Source organism: Gossypium raimondii, chromosome 11 (assembly GCF_025698545.1).
Source record: "Gossypium raimondii isolate GPD5lz chromosome 11, ASM2569854v1, whole genome shotgun sequence".
Taxonomy (NCBI): Eukaryota; Viridiplantae; Streptophyta; class Magnoliopsida; order Malvales; family Malvaceae; genus Gossypium; species Gossypium raimondii.
Window position 1 is genome coordinate 52891230 of NC_068575.1, and position 21125 is coordinate 52912354.

Genomic DNA, 21125 nt, shown 5'->3' on the forward strand with positions numbered 1-21125 from the left:
CATTTCTTTTCCTAGTTCTTCTCGAGTCTTCGCCCCTGCGTTATTGGTTTTCACTACTATTGTAATGGCCCAAATTTGAGGTTATCGGAACAGTGGTTTCGGGACCACAAATCCGATGAGAAAAATTTTATTTTTCTTATATTTTTATGGTCTACAATTTCACAAAATGATTTCGTGAAAATTTCGTTCGAAAATTTCGACGTTTGGGCACTCAATTTAGTCAAAAGGACTAAATTGTAAAAGTGCAAAAGTTGAGTTCTACATGTTAGAGGTGTCCAATTGTTATGAAACTTTAAATTGGAGGTCCTTATATGGTAATTATACCATTGGTAACTTGGTAGACAAAATGGACATGAGATAAGTGAAATAGAAAATTTTTAAGTTAGGGGCAATTTGGTAATCTAGTAATTAAAATGAATTAAAAGGAAAAAGATGACAAATTATGCTCATCTTCTTCATATGAACGAAATCAGAAAGGGGAAGCCATAGTTAGGGTTTTAAAGCTTCCAAGCTCCATAGTAAGTGATCCCAAGCCCGCTTTTAATGTTCTTTACGTTTTGAGATCCCTAGCTTAATTTAGCTTATTCTAGCAATAATTTAACCTAGGGTTTATATTTGGAAAAATACCCATAGGTGAAAAGTGTTTATTTTGATGTTTTATGATAGAATAAGAAGCTAGAAATTATGTTAAACAACTTTTGCTAAGCGATTTTAAGTGAAAACGAGTAAAACGACATAATCGGTAAAATACCTAATGTTCATAAGTACATGTTAGAGTGGGAATTTGATGTTGCCATAGAAGGGAAAAATGTTCAGAATGTTATAAAACATAAGAATAAGAGATGAAGTTTAATTTCCGAGCCTTGGGGCAAAAATGTAATTATGTAAAAGTTTAGGGGCAAAATTGTAATTTTGAAAATGTTAGAGTCGAGGGCTGTTTTGATGAATGTGATTATCAAATAAGTTAAATTTACTATTTTAGATCAAGAAGTACTAAACTCGAGGTTAGACAAAGGAAGAATAAAGTTGAAGACTAAGTTGGTGAATTTGGCTATAATTGGTACCGAGGTAAGTTTACGGTAAATAAATGCAATATTTCAATATTTATTATCAATGATGTTAATTTCCAGCAATTATGAATTTATTTTATGAATTTATTTGATGATGATCCAAGCATGAGATGATAAAGAATTAAAATTTGAAAGTCCCGTTGATACATAAGGATGGTACTGGATACGAATGTCATGACATTTGGGTAAAGAGATCCCATATAAGACCATGTCTGGGACATGACATTGGCATCCTTAAGATCATGAGAGGTCCTCAGAAGACCATGTGCGGGACATGGCATGGGCACCGAGACGAGAGGTCCCATGTAAGACCATGTCGGGACATGGCGTTATACTCAGATGAGAGGTCCCTATAAGACCATGTCCGGGACATGGCATGGGCACTAACATGAGAACATCCCATGTAAGACCATGTCTGGGACATGGCTTTGGCATGTTATTATCGAAGAGACCCGAGTATCCTTATTATTCCAATGTAGCTCAACGGGCTTGTAAATGAATCATGTTCATGAAAGTTCGGTTTAAAGCATAAATGGCAAGCTCGTAAGTTGTAAGACTTAAGAACTTATTATACTATCAATTGATGTTCAACGATGCAGCAAGGATTGAGTAAGTTATGCACACAAGTATTCTAAGTAAACAAGTAAGAGAACTAGTATGAGATTAACTAAAGAGTAAACTAGAGATATAGACATTGAGTTTAATTATTTAAGTTAAATATTGTTATTTATTTGCTAGTAAACTTACTAAGCTTTATGCTTACTTTTTTATTTCTCTTTCTCTTATAGTATTGCAAAGCTACTTCAAGGATCCTAAAGAAGTCGGAGATCATCCACACTATCAACTACAACCGCTTTCGTATTTTATATCGAAACACGTTTGAGTTATGGCATGTATAGGGATTTAGTTATTTTGTATGTTTGTAATGATGATTTTGCTAATGAGTGATGTGTAAGTATTTGATGATGTATGGTCATTAAAATGGTTAAGGATGAAGGTGTTTGTTGTTATGAAAGATTAGGTGATAAATTATGCATGGAAATCATGAAAGGATAAAATTTTGCAAAGAAACAGAATTCAGGCAGCACAGTGACGTGAATTTGAAAAATCACCCAAGATAGTATAAAATGAATTAGAGGGTGAATGATATATGGAATTAAAGCTTGTTGAGTCTATTTTCTTTAGAAACAAGTAAGAACTTCATATGAAAATCCTACAGTGAGAAAACTTATTTTTAGTAACAAGAGGTCAGAATAGTCGAATGGTGAAACAGGGGAGACTTTAACTAATAAACTGTACTAATTGGCTGAACCAAAAATTCTAAAAATTTTATGGTGAGTAGATATATGAGTCTAGTTTCAGGGAAAATTTACGGAATTAAATTTAGAGTTCTGTAGCTCAATTTATAATTAATTTAGTAACTACTGCACGATTGGACAGATTTGCTGTAAATAGTGAAATAAATTTTCAATCCTAGTTTTTATGCTCCGAATTGGTAAGATAAGCTAAGTAATGCCTCGTGCTCGACTCCGGAAACGGTCTCGGGTAAGGGGTGTTACATTTTATTGGTATCAGAGCAGGTTTAGTCGATTCTCGGAAATATGCAGTATGAATAAGAGTCTACCTATACATGCCATACTTATATATTTTGATAGTGTGACGACTCCTGACGATTTTAAAATGTTTTCTTTTATAGTTATGGATCCCGAACGAGCTAGTACAGATGAAGTAGAGAGTAATGCGCCTATTCCTGCAGAAGGAACGGTGCCATCAGATGTTAATGTTAGTGAAAGACCGCATCGAGATAGAGCGAGGAGGAGGAGCTAGAAAGCCTTCTTCCAAGCCATGATCGATTGGTTTGCCGAGTTCGTTCGCACGAATCCGGCTATAAGACCTCCACCCCTCAAGAATCACAGTTCCCATGTAGCTTCCCCAACTGCAGTATAGTTATCGGGAGAGACCACCTGTTGATAAGATTAGGAAGCAAGGGGTGAAGAATTTGGCTACCAAAGATGATGATGCGAAAAGCGCACTCGCTTGAGAATACAATCGGGGTTTTGAAGAATTATCTTGTACTCGGAAGAATGTATAAAGTGTGTTGTTTCACTTCTTCGAGATTCACTTACCATTGGTGGAAGACCCTCGTGTCAATAGTACCGAGTGAGAGGGTTACAGGGATTTCTTTCAGAGGAGTTCAAAGAAGTACATCACCAGAGATTTATAGATCGAAAAGGAAGGAGTTTCTTGAGCTAAAACAAGGTAAAATGTCTGGATGAATATGAACGCGAATTTGTCGACTTAGTAAGTATGCTCGGAATTTGTATCCACCAAGCTAACATGTGCAAGAGATTTGAAGATGGGCTTAATGATGACATCCGACTATCGGTGGGGTATTGGAAATCGAGAGTTTGTTGTTCGTAGAAAGAGCTTGTAAAGTAGAAGACTTGTTAAAAGAAAAGAGAAGAGCAAAGTCAAGTGGAGCGCAGGATACAAAGAAGAGGCAAATGAGTAAATCATTTCATCTACATCTAAGAGGCCTAGGGAGCTCTCTAGCGGATCATATTTTCCACTAGATATCCCGGCCAAGCGGGGTAGAAGATTTGAGGTTCTAGAGCTCAAACCACTACAGCCAGGCAATCTTGGCAAGATTCGACCTCCTAGGCCGGAATGTCCTCAATGTGGGAGACGCCACCCCGGAGAGTGTAGAGCAGGTGAAAATGTTTGTTTTAGATGTGGAGCATCCGATCACTTTATTCGGGATTGTCCTGAAACAACTAAAAGAGAAGAAATAACGAAAAGCGAGATCGGTAATGCTCCTACCAGAGGTAGACCGCAGAGAAACCCAAGAGTGGGGCGAGTAATAGGGTGCATCCAGAGATTCAATGGTTAGATCGGATGTTAGAGCACCTGCAAGATCATATGCTATTCGAGCTCGTGAAGAGGCGCCCTCTCCGATGTAATTGCGGGTACATTTTCTCTCTATGATACTACATTATTGCATTAATTGATCCTGGCTCTACACATTCATATATATGCACGAAATTAGTATTTGTTAAAATTTGTCTGTTGAACCTCATCAATTTATGGTTAAAGTCTCTAACCCCAGCGCTTTGTGATAGTGGATAAAGTTTGTAAAATTGTCCACTAATGGTAAAAGGTATTTGTTTCCGGTTGACTTGACGTTATTGCCTTTTGATGAGTTTGATGTGATATTGGGCATGGATTGGTTAACTCAAAGATGATGCAAGAGTAAATCGTAGACAAAAATATGTTGTGTTGAAATGCCGAATGGAGAATTACTTTGGGTTAAATCTAATCGACGGAGGATTATCCGATATAATTTCCGTGATGTCACTCGTAGGTGTGTCGAAAAGGGTATGATGTTTATTTGGCGTATGTGTTGGATACTAAAGTATCTGAGTCAAAGATACAACCGATGCCGGTTTGTATGTGAATTTTCGATGTGTTTCGGAGGAATTACCGGGTTGCCACCGAAAGAGAAGTGGAATTTTCTATAGATCCGATTCTAAACTACCCCAATTTCCATAGCTCCGTGCATCGTATGGCTCCTCTGAATTAAAAGAGTTAAAGGCACGATTCACGAGAACTTGTTGATGAGGTTTTGTTCGTCCGAGTCATTCACCTTGGGTGCTCCATTACATTTGTGAAAAAGAAAGACGGGTCTTTGAGATTGTGTATTGACTATCGGCAGCTTAATAAGGTAACTATAAAGAATAAGTACCCATTGCCTCGAATTGATGACTTATTTGATCAACCTGAAAGGTGCCACAAGATTTTCAAAGATTGATCTCCGATCGGGTTATTACCGATTCGGGTAAAAGAGTCGATGTGCCAAAGACGACTTTCGAAACCGGTATGGGCATTATGAGTTTCGGTTATGCCGTTTGGGTTAACTAATGCACCGCAGATTCATGGATTTGATGAACCGGATATTCGCACCGTATCTAGATAGGTTTGTAGTAGTTTTATTGATGACATTTTAGTTTATTCTCGGATGAAACCGAGCATGCGTAACATTTGAAAATAGTGTTGCAAATTCTGCGTGAAAAGAAACTTTATGCTAAATTCAAGAAATGTGAATTTTGGCTTCGAGAGGTAGGTTTTCTCGGACATATTGTATCCGCAGAAGGCATCGGGGTAGATCCGAGTAAAATTTCAGCTATTGTCAATTGGAGTCCACCAAGAATGTATCTGCAGCTAGAAGTTTCTTGGGTTTAGTGGTTATTATCGGAGATTTGTACAGGGTTTTCTATGATAGCTTCTCCAATGACTCGTTTATTACGTAAAGATGTTAAATTTGAATGGATGATAAATGCCAAGAAAGTTTTGACCGATTGAAGAAATTGTTGACTAAGCACTGTGTTAGTACAAATTGAATCGGGTAAGGAATTTATTATTTATAGTGATGCATCATTAAATGGTTTGGGTTGTGTCTTGATGCAAGAAGATAAAGTAATAGCCTATGCTTCAAGACAACTTAAGCCACATGAAAGAAACTACCCAAGACATGATCTCGAATTAGTCGCTATTGTATTTGCATTGAAAATATGGCGGCATTATTTGTATGGTGAAAAGTGTCATATTTATACCGATCACAAAAGCTTGAAATATTTGATGACACGTAAAGATTTGAATCGAGACAACGCAGTGGCTTGAACGATAAAGGATTATGATTTGGTTATTGAGTACCATCCGGTAAGGCTAATGTGGTAGTGATGCTTTGAGCCGAAAATCTCTATTTGCTTTACGAGCTATGAATACCCGGTTGTCACCGTCTAATGATGGTTCAATCATAGCTGAATTGAGAGCTAAATCGACATTTCGTCAACAAATATGTGAAGCTCGGAGGAATGATGAGAAATTACAGCTAAACGGGTGCATTGTGAGTCGTAATGATTCGAATTTGATTGGAACCGATGGTTGTTTATTATTCGAGGCGTAGTATGTGTACCAAGAATTGAACTTGTACGTAAGATTTTACGAAGCACACAAAGGGTATTATGTCCGTACATCCGGAGGTAATAAAATGTATAATGACTTGAAAAAGATGTATTGGTGGCGGGTATGAAACGTGATATCTCCGAGTTTGTATCAAGATGTTTAGTATGTCGTGAGTTAAAGTGAACATCGTACCTTCGGGTTGCTTGACCAATCACTATACTGGAATGGAAATGGGAAAGAATCACTATGGATTTTGTATCCGGGTTGCCGATGTCTCCAAAGAAGAAAGATGCCATTTGGGTAATTGTCGATCGATTGACAAAGTCCGCGACTTTATCCCAAAGATGTATGGATTATTCTTTAGATAAATTGGTGAATTGTATATATCGAGATTGTTAGACTACATGGAGTGCCTGTCTCCATTATATCGCATGAGATCCCGATTTACGTCTCGTTTCGGAACAAATTACAAGAAGCTTTGGGTACTCGGTTGTATTTCAAGATCGCATTTCATCCTCGACGGATGGCCAATCTGAACGTGTAATTCGTATTGGAAGATATGTCCGATGTTGCGTATTAGAGTTGCAAGGTAATCGGGAAAGGTATCTACCTTTGATTGAATTTGCTTACAATAATGCTTATCGGTCTAGTATTAAAATTCGTATGAAGCTTTGTATGGTAGAAAATGTAGAACACCGTTATATTGGATGAGCTCGGTGAAAAGAAAATACACGGGTTGATTTGATCCGGAAATGAAGAAAAGTAAGGCGATTCGAGATAGTTTAAAGCGACTTCCGATCGTCGAAGTCATACGCCGATCTTAAACGAAGGAGATTGAATTTCGTGGGTGATAAAGTATTCTTAAAAGTGTCTCCTTGAAGAAAGTTCTCCGGTTGATCGAAAGGGTAAATTGAGTCCAAGATTTATCGGACCATATGAGATTATAGAAAGAATTGGACCGATTGCTTACCGATTGGCTTTACCACCGAATTCAACAAAATTCATAATGTATTTCATGTATCTATGCTACGACGGTATCGATCAGATCCTTCACATGTTATTACTCCAATGTAGTAGAAATTCAAAGGGATATGACTTATAATGAAGAACCGGTTAAAGTATTAGCACGAGAAACAAAGGAGCTTAGAAACAAAAAGGTAATCTGGTGAAAGTGCTATGGCAAAAGCACGGATTGAGGAAGCAACATGGGAACCGGAAGAGACAATGAGGAAGCAATACCGAATCTCTTTCTTGGTAAGATTTTCGAGGACGAAAATCCTAAAAAGGGGGAGAGTTGTAATGGCCCAAATTTGAGGTTATCGAACAATGGTTTCGGGACCACAAATCCGATGAGAAAAATTTTATTTTCTTATATTTTATGGTCTACAATTTCACAAAATGATTTCGTGAAAATTTCGTTCGAAAATTTCGACGTTTGGGCACTCAATTTAGTCAAAAGGACTAAATTGTAAAAGTGCAAAAGTTGAGTTCTACATGTTAGAGGTGTCCAATTGTTATGAAACTTTAAATTGGAGGTCCTTATATGGTAATTATACCATTGGTAACTTGGTAGACAAAAATGGACATGAGATAAGTGAAATAGAAAATTTTTAAGTTAGGGGCAATTTGGTAATCTAGTAATTAAAATGAATTAAAAGGGAAAAAGATGACAAATTATGCTCATCTTCTTCATATGAACGAAATCAGAAAGGGGGGAAGCCATAGTTAGGGTTTTAAAGCTTCCAAGCTCCATAGTAAGTGATCCCAAGCCCCGTTTTTAATGTTCTTTACGTTTTTGAGATCCCGGTAGCTTAATTTAGCTTATTCTAGCAATAATTTAACCTAGGGTTTATATTTGGAAAAATACTCATAGGTGAAAAGTGTTTATTTTGATGTTTTATGATAGAATATGAAGCTAGAAATTATGTTAAACAACTTTTGCTAAGCGATTTTAAGTGAAAACGAGTAAAACGACATAATCGGTAAAAATACCTAATGTTCATAAGTACATGTTAGAGTGGGAATTTGATGTTGCCATAGAAGGGAAAAATGTTCAGAATGTTATAAAACATAAGAATAAGAGATGAAGTTTAATTTCCGAGCCTTGGGGCAAAAATGTAATTATGTAAAAGTTTAGGGGCAAAATTGTAATTTTGAAAATGTTAGAGTCGAGGGCTGTTTTGATGAATGTGATTATCAAATAAGTTAAATTTACTATTTTAGATCAAGAAGTACGAAACTCGAGGTTAGACAAAGGGAAGAATAAAGTTGAAGACTAAGTTGGTGAATTTGGCTATAATTGGTACCGAGGTAAGTTTACGGTAAATAAATGCAATATTTCAATATTTATTATCAATGATGTTAATTTCCAGCAATTATGAATTTATTTTATGAATTTATTTGATGATGATCCAAGCATGAGATGATAAAGAATTAAAATTTGAAAGTCCCGTTGATACATAAGGATGGTACTGGATACGAATGTCATGACATTTGGGTAAAGAGATCCCATATAAGACCATGTCTGGGACATGACATTGGCATCCTTAAGATCATGAGAGGTCCCTTGTAAGACCATGTCTGGGACATGGCATGGGCACCGAGACGAGAGGTCCCATGTAAGACCATGTCTGGGACATGGCGTTGGCACCGAGATGAGAGGTCCCTATAAGACCATGTGCAGGACATGGCATGGGCACCAACATGAGAACATCCCATGTAAGACCATGTCGGGACATGGCTTTGGCATGTTATTATCGAAGAGACCCGAGTATCCTTATTATTCCAATGTAGCTCAACGGGCTTGTAAATGAATCATGTTCATGAAAGTTCGGTTTAAAGCATAAATGGCAAGCTCGGGTAAGTTGTAAGACTTAAGAACTTATTATACTATCAATTGATGTTCAACGATGCAGCAAGGATTGAGTAAGTTATGCACACAAGTATTCTAAGTAAACAAGTAAGAGAACTAGTATGAGATTAACTAAAGAGTAAACTAGAGATATAGACATTGAGTTTAATTATTTAAGTTAAATATTGTTATTTATTTGCTAGTAAACTTACTAAGCTTTATGCTTACTTCTTTTATTTCTCTTTCTCTTATAGTATTGCAAAGCTACTTCAAGGATCCTAAAGAAGTCGGAGATCGTCCACACTATCAACTACAACTGCTCGGTATTTTATATCGAAACACGTTTGAGTTATGGCATGTATAGGGATTTAGTTATTTTGTATGTTTGTAATGATGATTTTGCTAATGAGTGATGTGTAAGAATTTTATGATGTATGGTCATTAAAATGGTTAAGGATGAAGGTGTTTGTTGTTATGAAAGATTAGGTGATAAATTATGCATGGAAATCATGAAAGGATAAAATTTTGCAAAGAAACAGAATTCAGGCAGCACAGTGACGTGAATTTGAAAAATCACCCAAGATAGTATAAAATGAATTAGAGGGTGAATGATATATGGAATTAAATCTTGTTGAGTCTATTTTCTGTAGAAACAAGTAAGAACTTCATATGAAAATCCTACAGTGAGAAAACTTATTTTTAGTAACAAGAGGTCAGAATAGTCGAATGGTGAAACAGGGGAGACTTTAACTAATAAACTGTACTAATTGGCTGAACCAAAAATTCTAAAAATTTTATGGTGAGTAGATATATGAGTCTAGTTTCAGGGAAAATTTACGGAATTAAATTTCGAGTTCTGTAGCTCAAGTTATAATTAATTTAGTAACTGCTGCGCGATTGGATAGATTTGCTGTAAATAGTGAAATAAATTTTCAATCCTAGTTTTTATGCTCCGAATTGGTAAGATAAGCTAAGTAATGCCTCGTGCTCGACTCCGGAAACGGTCTCGGGTAAGGGGTGTTACAACTATCCCTATCACTTTCCTTATATAACACCCTAAACCCGACCTAAATGTTATGGCCAAATCTGGCAATGTCACATTGTAACACCCATTACTCGTATTTGACGCCGGAATAGGGTACGAGGCATTACAGAATATATACACTTATAAACGTATTAAACCGAGTTATAAAATTTTATACAGATTAAAACTTTCAAATTATTGTCTTCGAATCGCTAATTAGGGCTTACGAGGCCCAATATATACTCATTCGTTCCAAGCCTTATAGCTACCACCATTGTAATATATTAAATATTCAATATCTCGTAAAGATTCGCTAATCTATCCCAAATAGTTTCACACAGATTAATTCACAATTCACAAGTCTTATCATTTCAGAGCTTATAAGACACATATACATATCTATACTAACTTGTATGAGTCTCATACTCATTCATATGCTCAATAAATCCGTTAAATCATTTCAACATCGAAGAATCCACATTATGTCAGAAATAATACTAATAACAATCATAAATGTTTTCATATTAATTTCATGTATCATTTACTGAACTTCATATATCATTTCATAAATATGTAATTCACTAACACATCTTGCCATATAAAATTTCCAATTGGTGAAATCACTTAATTGAATTCAACTTCAACAATCACAATAAATCTATCACTTGAATATGAGTCCATGTAACACTTACCAACTTTGTCAAATTAGTGAACGTCTTACGAAATTGAGTACATATTTTCTCGATGCCATAGTCCAACTATGGTCTTACACGTAATCACATAACATATATCGATGCCATAGCCCAGCTATAGTCTTACACGTAATCACATAACATATACCGATGCCATAGCCCAACTCTGGTCTTACACGGAATCACATATCACTTATTGCCATGGTCCATCCATGGTATTTTTCGTCAATTCGTCTTTATCACTAAACGAAAGTACTTAATCCTACGTTCTACTCAATTTGAACTTTCATTCCAATTTATCTATCTTTCTCAACAATCATAATTCAACCATGAATATGTATATAGAATAATATATTATGTCATGCATAATACTAACAAATAATTGTTTGGCTTCAGCCACATAAATTTACAATTCAATTCATAATAACTAATTGAAATGAAACATTATGTCATTTCTAATTCAACGTTTATCAAATATAATCGGGCATATGACCAATTTGTATACAAATCATTCATATATTTTATATTTCCTCCTCCTCCTCCTCTCCATTCCACATCCTTAATGTACATAACACTCTTATAAATAACATTTTCTATAATTCTACTATTCACTCACATGTATATTCAAAGCTGTCTATCCTAGTCAGAATCACTAAATTATTTTTATTCGGAGCTACAGAGCTCCAAATTAAGATCCGTTAATTTTCCCTAACACGAGATTCACATATATTCTTACCATAAAATTTTTAGAATTTTTGGCTTAGCCAATAAGTACAGTTTATTCTTTAAATTTCCCCTATTTCATTGCTCAATAGTTCTGACCTCTCTTCACTAAAAATTAATTATCTCACTGTATAGAATTCGGATGGTACTTACGTTTATTTCACTTGAAAATAGACTCATTCAGGGTTTTAAACATATAGAGCATGTTTGGTTGGCAAGAATAGCCATTCCATTCCTTGCCTATTCCCGCGCTACAGTAATTACAGCCCTATTCCACCGTTTGGTTCACTGTTTATTGATTCGGGGGTTTTGCTATTACATCCTTATTCCCTCAGCATCTGTAATAGGTATTCAGGGGTTTTAGCTTGGAGTAGTTATTCACCGTTTTCTCTTCACATTTTGAGACCAAAATAGCCTGCCTTCTTCTCCCCAAAAATTTCCTATCAATTTTATATCCCCAAATTAAGCCAAATCGATTCGCCTTCATCTTCTTCTAGCCAAAAGACTTAGCTTTGGCTTCGGCCTCTCCTCCATGCTTACGTTTCTCTTCATTCGCTTCTATCATTTTATTTCAGGTATTTTTTAATTATTTACTTATCTTTTTTTCAGATTAAATTTCATTTCGTTTTTTTATTTCAAGATTCTATTTTTAATCCCCAATTTCACCATTATTTTATTATTTGGTCATTCATTGTTTAATCCTTTTTTTTCTTCTTTTTAAAAATTATCCCTTAAAGTTTTCGATATTGGAAGTTTTCGTAAATTTGATGGAAACCTAGAACATTAAATGAGTTTTTGTTGGAATAAGAAAAGAAAGATTGAAGTTTTGGAACCTTTGAAGCATGCTATATTTAGAGATATGTAGGCAAAACTAATGGTATTTAATTCAATAATCTGTGAAAGAATCGAATCAAGAATATTAGAAAATATGGTGGGATTGATTTGTCTCTTTTTAATTATAGAACTTGTAGTATAAAGATGTGAGGAAAAGAATGATTAATGAGACTGTGAGAAATGAAAAGATGACCAGGGACACAGAAATGAAGATAATGAAGATGACCAAAAAACCATAGATCATACCCAGGGACACAGAAATGAAGTTAATGAGGGGAAGTGCGATTTAGATGATTCTATCCTAAGTAGATGTGAACAAGATGGCACCTCTAGCATGGGTGACAAAATTTCTCTTAGTGAAGATATGTTGCGTATTGATATAATAGATCAGTCATTTGATCTTGATGGTCAAGTAGAGAAGAGGTTGGATGACATGGTTGCTATTCCTGTGAGTACAAGTCTTGGATAGTTGTGTCATTTATTAGGATTTGAAGGATTTTCTTGTTATTTTTAACTGAAGTTCCACTGCATGGTAGTGGAAGCATCACTTGCCACATAACTTGCTTTCAAAATCTCCTTGATTTGATCTTTATCATAATTTTGATGAAATCATTGTGTTTTTAGTTAGGATTTTCCCATGTTTCTTTTTCTCCCTACGCATTGAAAAAAAAGTATGTGCTTAACATGTTTAATTTAATTGATCAGTGTAATTTTTTGTGAATTTATTACCAAACTTTCTGATGAATGTCATGAAATTTAGTTGAGTTGGTTTATGCTTTTGGTACACAATACTTTGGGAATGGAAAGATTTATGTTTATCACATGCTGAATTTAACTCCTTTGATATATTTTATTCACATGAATTTAGCATTTGTAGTGTTTAGTAAGTTGGCACTGCTTGAGGTGTTTCAAGGTTTGCCACTACCTTATATGGATGTAACTAATAAAGGAAAATTTCTATTTGTGCATATGGATGTGATTTCTTGACCTTTAACCCAATAACAATGGATTGGATGAGAATTGACATTACTAATTTGGTGATTTGCATTGTGCAACATGTACCCAAAATTAATGGAGTAATACCATCTGTTGATGAAGAGACATCTGACCATCAAAGGCTGCTTGATAGGTTTGGCTTGAAATTTTCCTTTATATAGCTAATGGCATCTTGGTTTATTTTTTATTCTGTTATTTTGTGACAATTAACTTTATCACCCTAGTTCTGCACTGGTTGTTGTTGGGGGGCTTTGCACCTTATTCCTTTTTTCTTTTTCAAAGTACAGTGATAAATTACTTGTTTAGGAGTTTTTTCTTGTAAATTTGTAAAATTTTTGAACTCTTGTATTGGGATCCATTTTGGTAACGTAGTTGCTCTTTTTTCCCTGGGATCCATTTTGGTAAAGTAATTGCTTTTTTTTCCCTTTCCTCAACCGTTTTTCAACGGTATCTTTAGCCAAAATATTATCTGATTGAGTTGTTTTACCAAAATGCATCTCCACTTCTCCCTTTTCTTAAAAGAAATACTTTTGCAGTAATGTTATTTGGTTATATTCTTCCTTCTTGTGAATGTTTGATTTTAATAGCATTTTAAATTTAGGACTAATTATTTTATCATTCAAAGTTGCGGTTGTATGGTGCAGTTGAGAATAAGGTTCAAGGTGATGGTAACTGTCAGTTTGGTTTTTACTTTATTTCTCTAATAAAAAGATACGTTATATGCACAAGTATTTTATCTTCTGAATATGTGAGATATAGATACTAACACATTGGTTGGAAGCCACATTAATTAGGCATAAACACATTGGACGAAGGTACTATTGAAAAAGTTTTGTGCTAATACCATGAATGTGTTGAGACACTTTACTGTTTATAATCTTCATGGTAGTTCTATAGTGTCTACATAGTATTATATCAGGATGGTGGAAATCATGTCTTCTAACAATCACTTTACTGTTCACAAGTTAGTGGACAGTATTCAAATGACAATAGTTTGACCCTGAATTTGTACAGACTTCTAAAATAATGAAAATGGGGAAACATCATTTTAGGAAGAATGTGATGGGGAGAGTGAAGGCAATGGGAGGCTTGAAGGTAAGCAACTTGCCATTTGGTGGAAACAAGATGTCTGTAACCCGAAAGGATCAGCAAGATGTTGAGGTTTGGCAAGGTTCAACCAGAAAGTTTTGATCCTTTGGCTAGCTGTTGTGATTATAGGACAGTGTTGTATCTTGTAATTGTTTTATGGCTATTGATTTGATTCTTGGTGATCGAATTCATTATATCAAACAACAAATTTTTTAATTAAATATTGAATTATTAACAAGAAGATGCAAGCCTTTTTTGTTAACTGAATTGCCACTATTGTTGTTGCGTTTGTGATTTCCCTAGGATCTTCTTTCTTGGTTTTGTTGTAACCAATCTCAGCTTTTGTCTAAATATTATATGATGTTTCGTTAAGCCCCGGAGGATGAGTTTTATGCAAAATATAATTCTCAAGTTATGTTAATATATGAATATTATGTTTATGTAAAATATAATTCTCAAGTTATTTATTACTTCTAATATTTTTTTATTGTAGAATAATTAAATTATTTGTTTCACTAATGATGTTTTAGCACATTAAATATGTATTGTGGTTTAAAAATAATAAAGTAGATTATATATTATTTTTATATTATTATATATTATGATTTTAGTAAATTCATATAAGAATAATTATATTAAGAATTTTATTAAATTATATATTTTTATTAAATTATATTTAATAATAATTATGTTAAAATATGATTAAATTATTTATTATTTATATTAATAATCTTATTAAAATTTAATAACAATAACAATAATCATCTACCTAAAAAAAATTCTGCTAAGGGTATTCTAATCATTTTAGTTTTTTTCCTTATGCTATTACAACATCATTCCATTCAACCAAATACAAGAATACTATTACAGTTCTATTCCATTCCATTCAACCAAACAATTGAATTACTATTACAGTTCTATTCCATTACAGCTCTATTCTATTACAGCGAACCAAACGTGCCCATAAAGTTTAACCCGTAATTATTTTTGTACAATTTTTAACAATTTTCAAAATTTAGAATAGGGGATTCCAAATTCATTCTGACCCTATCTCACTAAACTTGAAATATCTCAAAATATATAACTCTTTTGCTTACTCTGTTTCTTTTATGTAAAAATAGACTCATTAACCTTTCATTTCATATCTTATTCACTCTCTAATTCGATTTCCACCATTTTTGGTGATTTTTCAAAGTCATGCAACTGTTTCTGTCCAAAACTATTTTGCTGCTAATTCTACTATTTCATAATTTCACTTTTTCACTTTCGATCACTATTCAATTCAATTCCACACATATATTCATCATTCAATTACACTTAGTCGTTACATAATCTCATATATTTTCACTTAGTCAATTTCCCGTTGAACACTCGGAATATACACGGATACGTGGAGAATTAGCACATAAGTGCCACACTGATATGTAGCCGAAGCTACCATTGAAATGTAGCCGAAGCTACCACTGATATGTAGCCGTAGCTACCATTGATCAATAACATTGGAAATGTCCACTAGCCTGCTCACACAAGCTGTCAGGTGTCTGCAACACATGCTAGATCACCCAGCACATGGGACTCACTGTAACACTGTAACACTGGTCTCTAGTGACGTGTCAGTTGTATCCACTTTTATTCCTAAGTTCAACCGGAAATTTACACTTAACACTTTATTTTAAACACTTTATCACTTGAATAATTCATGAACAATTTTCCTTCCACATTCAATATTAATTCACATATCAAATATAATTCACAATTTATAAAAATATATTGCTATTATTTACACGTAACTTACTTTGGTGCAACAATATAAAAATTTAGCAATTTAGGGTGAGTTTGGATGGGCGGTGCGTTTACCTGCGGTTAGTGTAAAAATAACGGTGGCGGTGAGATTAAATACTGTAGTGATACTATAGCGTGAGATAAAAAGTAAACTAAACGCACCGCACCGCACCCAATCGCCCATCCAAACTCACCCTTAGTCTTTAATCTTTTCTTTTCTTCGATCAAGGTCGATTCCACTTCTTTATTGATCTATAATAACACATTTGACTTATTTAATACTCACATTTATCAAAACATTCCTTGACTCAAACTTTGGCAAAATTACAATTTTGCCCCTAAACTTTTGCATATTTACACTTTTTCCCCAAAGCTCATAAATTAAGATTCATCCCTTATTCTTATGTATTATGACATGCTGAACATTTTTCTCTTCTATGGCAACATCAAATTCCCACTCTAACACTGACTTATGAACATTAGGTATTTTTACCGATTATGTCGTTTTACTTGTTTTCACTTAAAATCACTTAGAAAAAGTTATTTAACATAATTTCAAGCTTCATATTCTACCATAAAACATCAAAATAAACATATATCACCTATGGGTATTTTTCCAAATATAAACCCTAGGTTAAATTATTGCTAGAATAAGTTAAATCAAGTTACCGGGACTCTAAAGTCGTAAAGAACATTAAAAATGAGGCTGGAATTAAGCTTGAAAACCCTAAATATGGCTTCCCCCTTGCTATTTTCGTTCATCATGGAGAAGATAAACACATTTTGCCATCTTTTTCCCTTTTTAATTCTTTTTATTACTAAATTACCAAATTGCCCCTAACTTAAAAATTTCCTATTTCACTTATCTCATTTCTATTTTTGTCCATAACTTAACCAATGGTCTAATTACCATATAAAGACCTCCAATTTAAAGTTTCATAACAATTGGACACCTCTAACATGTAGAACTCAACTTTTGCACTTTTTACAATTTAGTCCTTTTGACTAAATTGAGTACCCAAACGTCAAAATTTCGTGAAATCGTAGACCATAAAAATATAATAAAAATAAATTTTGTCCTCATCGAATTTGTGGTCCCGAAACCACTATTCCGGCTAGGCCCAAAATCGGGTTGTTACAACTTATTTTGGCAGATACCTCATAATCCGCTTGTCATACTTATGATTTCCTTTAACGCTCCTTCACTGCCCTGTACCCATCACTTGAGGTATTGGTAACTTTCTACATCTATGTCCTGGCGGACTTTATGGGATGTCGTAACCTAGCTATGGTCTTATATCCTTCTTACTTTTTTTCTCTTGTCCCAGTGAACTTACCTTTGTTTATTATCTCGGCAGACTTATCTCGTGTTTACATCCCTACAGACTTCATATCTGTTCCATATTTATTATCCTGGAGGACTTATTCTGTTCTGTATTTATTGTCCCAGTGGACTTACTCTGTGTGGATGCCATGGAGTCTTTCATCCATAGTCTTACACCGCTTTGCCATCCTAGCGTCTTACCTTCTGATTCCATAGAGTCTTTCATCTATGGTCTTACTGATCATACCTGGTTGTTATAGCATCTTTCATCTATGGTCTTACGACGTATACCTTATATCATATACCTTGCTGCAATAGTGTTTGTAATAACTCGTTTTCAGTGGTGTCAAAAATAGTGGTTTTGGGATCACAGTTTTGACTAGTGTGTCAGTATTTTATTAATTATCTATTATTTATAGGGTTATTACAAGCTCGTAGTAAAATTTGGTTAAGAAATTTTAATATTTAGCTAGTTAATTAAGTAAAAGGACTAAATCGTAAAAGCTACAAAATTTAATAGTTAAATGTGTTAAATGGCTATGGAAATGTAAATTAATGGACTTAAATGTTAAATAAACCATATAGAAAGATAGTGGGAAATTATGGACAAATCTTTGTTAATCATTAAGTTAAATTAAAAGGGTAAAATGGTAAATATGTAATTAAAAACAAAAGAAAAACCATCATCTTCTTTCTTAATTTTTTTTCCATAGTCGAATGCACCATTAAAAAGCTTTGAGAGCTTCGGTCAATCCTTGTTATTGCATGTAAGTGATTTTTATGTTTTTGAGGTTGTTTTAGCTTAACCTAGCTAACCTAGGGGCTCATTCGTAAAATTGTTAAACATTTTAGATTATGCCATTGAAGAGTTTGAGGTGTTTGTGAAATTTTATGATAGATTATTAATTTTGGTTAAGAAATATGATTAATTTGTAAAGTAGTTTTAGTAATTTAAATGTTCAAGGATTGAATTGTTAAAATGGTGAAATTATATGAAATTCTTGTGAAATTTTAATAAAGGTAAACTGAATAAGGACTATATAGAAATCAAATAGCATGTATTTTTCTTAAATGATGATAATTGTAAGTTTCGGGTTTAGGGACTAAATTGTATAAAAGTAAAATATTTAGGGTAATTTTGTAATTTTATATTGAAAAAGATTATAAGCTTAAGTTTCATTGTTTGAGACGTTTGAACTGAATAATTGAATGAAAATTATTATTTAGATCAAGAACCAAATTAATCGGACTTGAGTCGTAGAAAAGCTAAAGTAACGGAATAGTCATCAGCCTTGTTTCTGCAATTGTTTTTGTCTAGGTAAGTTCATATAATAGTTAACCTTATTACTTGTTTTAAACAAAATGTTAATGGATATTTATGCTAGGTATAGTTTAGAATGATTATTGTGGGATATTTGGTAATATGGATTAACTTGTGATATAAATCAAATTGATGATTGTGTTTGAAAAACTTGAATTTCATGGATGTATTTTGAAATGGTATGATGGAAACAAAGTTAAAGTATTTGGATATGTAATGTATATTGTTTGAACCTCGTGACTGTTAATGGTTGAAGGAATTGAAATATTGTTTTGTCCGTGTTTTGAAGGCATGTTAATGGTTAAATTTGGTTTGGCTAGGCACCTAAGGAATTGAGATTGTTTTGCCTTGTTTTGGAAGCTATTTTAAGTGTGCATGGCCTGGGACACGGTTGTCACACGACCGTGTACCACATACGGTCACACCACACAACTGTGTGGACTATTTAATTTTGGTGCATGTTTGACCTACACGGTCTCAGGTTATTACACACGACCATGTGACCTTATTTCGAATCACACACAGTTTGGCACACAGTTTGCGACATAGCTGTGTGACCCTATTTCGAATTGCAAACGATCTGGCGACACGACCGTGTGACCCTATTTTTGAATTGTACATGGTTTGGCCACACGACCATGTTCCTGAGCCACACGACCTGGGTTATGTCACACGGCTGTGTAACCCCTGTTTTTAAGTTTTTCTACATTTTTCTGTTTTGTTTCAAATAAATCCCTGATTATTCCTGAATTGATTTTTAGGTTCCATAAGCTTGATATAAGGCCCGTAATCGTATATACACTATGAATGATGATTGGTTTCGAATATTTGGTATTTAATTTTTAATTGAATGATTTTATGTTGTTATTTGGTTCAATATATGTCGTAATACTCTATAACCCTAATTTGGCGACGGAGACGGGTTTGGGGTGTTACATCGTCTTTCATCAATAGTCTTATGCCCTTATCATTACCATGTACCATGCCTCTATGGCATCTTTCATCCAAGTCTTATGCTACGTACCATATACCAAACTGCCATAGCCTCATTCATCTATGATCTTACGCCATATACCGTAATCACGATGTCTCCCCGAAGGACCAGTCAATACTGCCCTCGTGGTGAATACCTTTCCATGATTTCATTTCTCAAATCCTCCTTCTATTACCTCCTTTACACCACCTAACATGGACGTTCAAACACCGTAGTGTTCCCTCCGCAAGGTCCGGAGCTTCACCTGAGGCAATAACTAAATGTTCACTCTCCATTTTCCATTTTAACTTCATCTATCCCTTGAAGTTTCTCCAGACATGCGATGCATGCTCATATCATCATCATTCATACTTCTGCAAATATGACATACTTAGACAACGTAAATAGTAACAGCGGGTTAAAAGTTTGGAACTCATCAGAATCCTCATTGTTTCCATAGCTTATTCCTTCCCTTCGAACACTAGAACTTCTATTCTCCAAGCAATAGCTTACAACCAAAAATAGTTCTGAAGTTCCATAACTTTCATCTTACGTACATAAAATGGTTAATAACCTTACCCACTTGCTAGTTTCCCTATTTTTTGAACTCCATTCTCATTGAGTCTACTCCATGCAGAACCTTCTATGGTTACTCCTTCTTCGATCTACCGGAGAAGATGAATAATATGAGAAATTGAAAGAAGGTCGGGAAGAAAATCATCCTAAGGAGCCATCTCTCAATTATTTATAGCCCTTCCCGCGCTATTACCAACCTCATTAAAATCGTGCATTGCTAATTATTATGTCTCCTACTAAGGAACCGGCGGGTTCCATCCTAATTAAACCAAAATAGGATCTCGATCATGTCCAATTCGGTTCCTACTTTCCCGTTTCTTTCAATAGAGGTCGTCAACTTGTGGTCTCTTTCAATTTAGTCCCTTATTACAGTTAACTTAAAGCTATTACAACGCTACCTTGATATTGATATAGAACACCTTCTACAAGTAGCCCAAGATATTACTCCAGACACCTCTTATTATCGTCTGTTTTTGTAATTTCATACCTTAACCATTTTTTAGACAAAAGCGTACCTCTTTGACATGGTTTGCAATATTGAAATGTTACAACCAAAACCTTTTTTTTACTTTGATTAAATATATATTTAAGGATGAAATTAATAGAATTTATAAATGTGAAGAGTTAAATTATTAAATTTTTAGAATTAAAAGCAAATTGATAGAATATATAAATATTGAGAACTAAATGTGTAATTATACTAGTTAGAAAAAAGCCACATCATTATTTTCGTTATCAATTTAACCGCGGATAACCAAAACAGAAACAAATACAAATGTTAATTTCTAAATAATAAATAAATAAAATTAAGTGACCAAAATAAAAATACAAACATAATTGAGTGGCCATTTATATACTTCATCCATAAAAAAGTATTGAGGTGAAATATACTTTGACGAGGTCCATAA

General features: G+C 34.1%; 1 long non-coding RNA gene across 1 annotated transcript; it reads left to right on the forward strand.

The window, feature by feature from the left end:
- The first annotated feature begins 579 nt into the window (after positions 1-579).
- Positions 580-9298, forward strand: LOC128034523 (uncharacterized). Its single transcript, XR_008190575.1, has 3 exons — positions 580-633; positions 7906-8342; positions 9138-9298. It is a non-coding gene; the product is annotated as an uncharacterized LOC128034523 (long non-coding RNA).
- The last annotated feature ends 11827 nt before the right edge of the window (positions 9299-21125 follow it).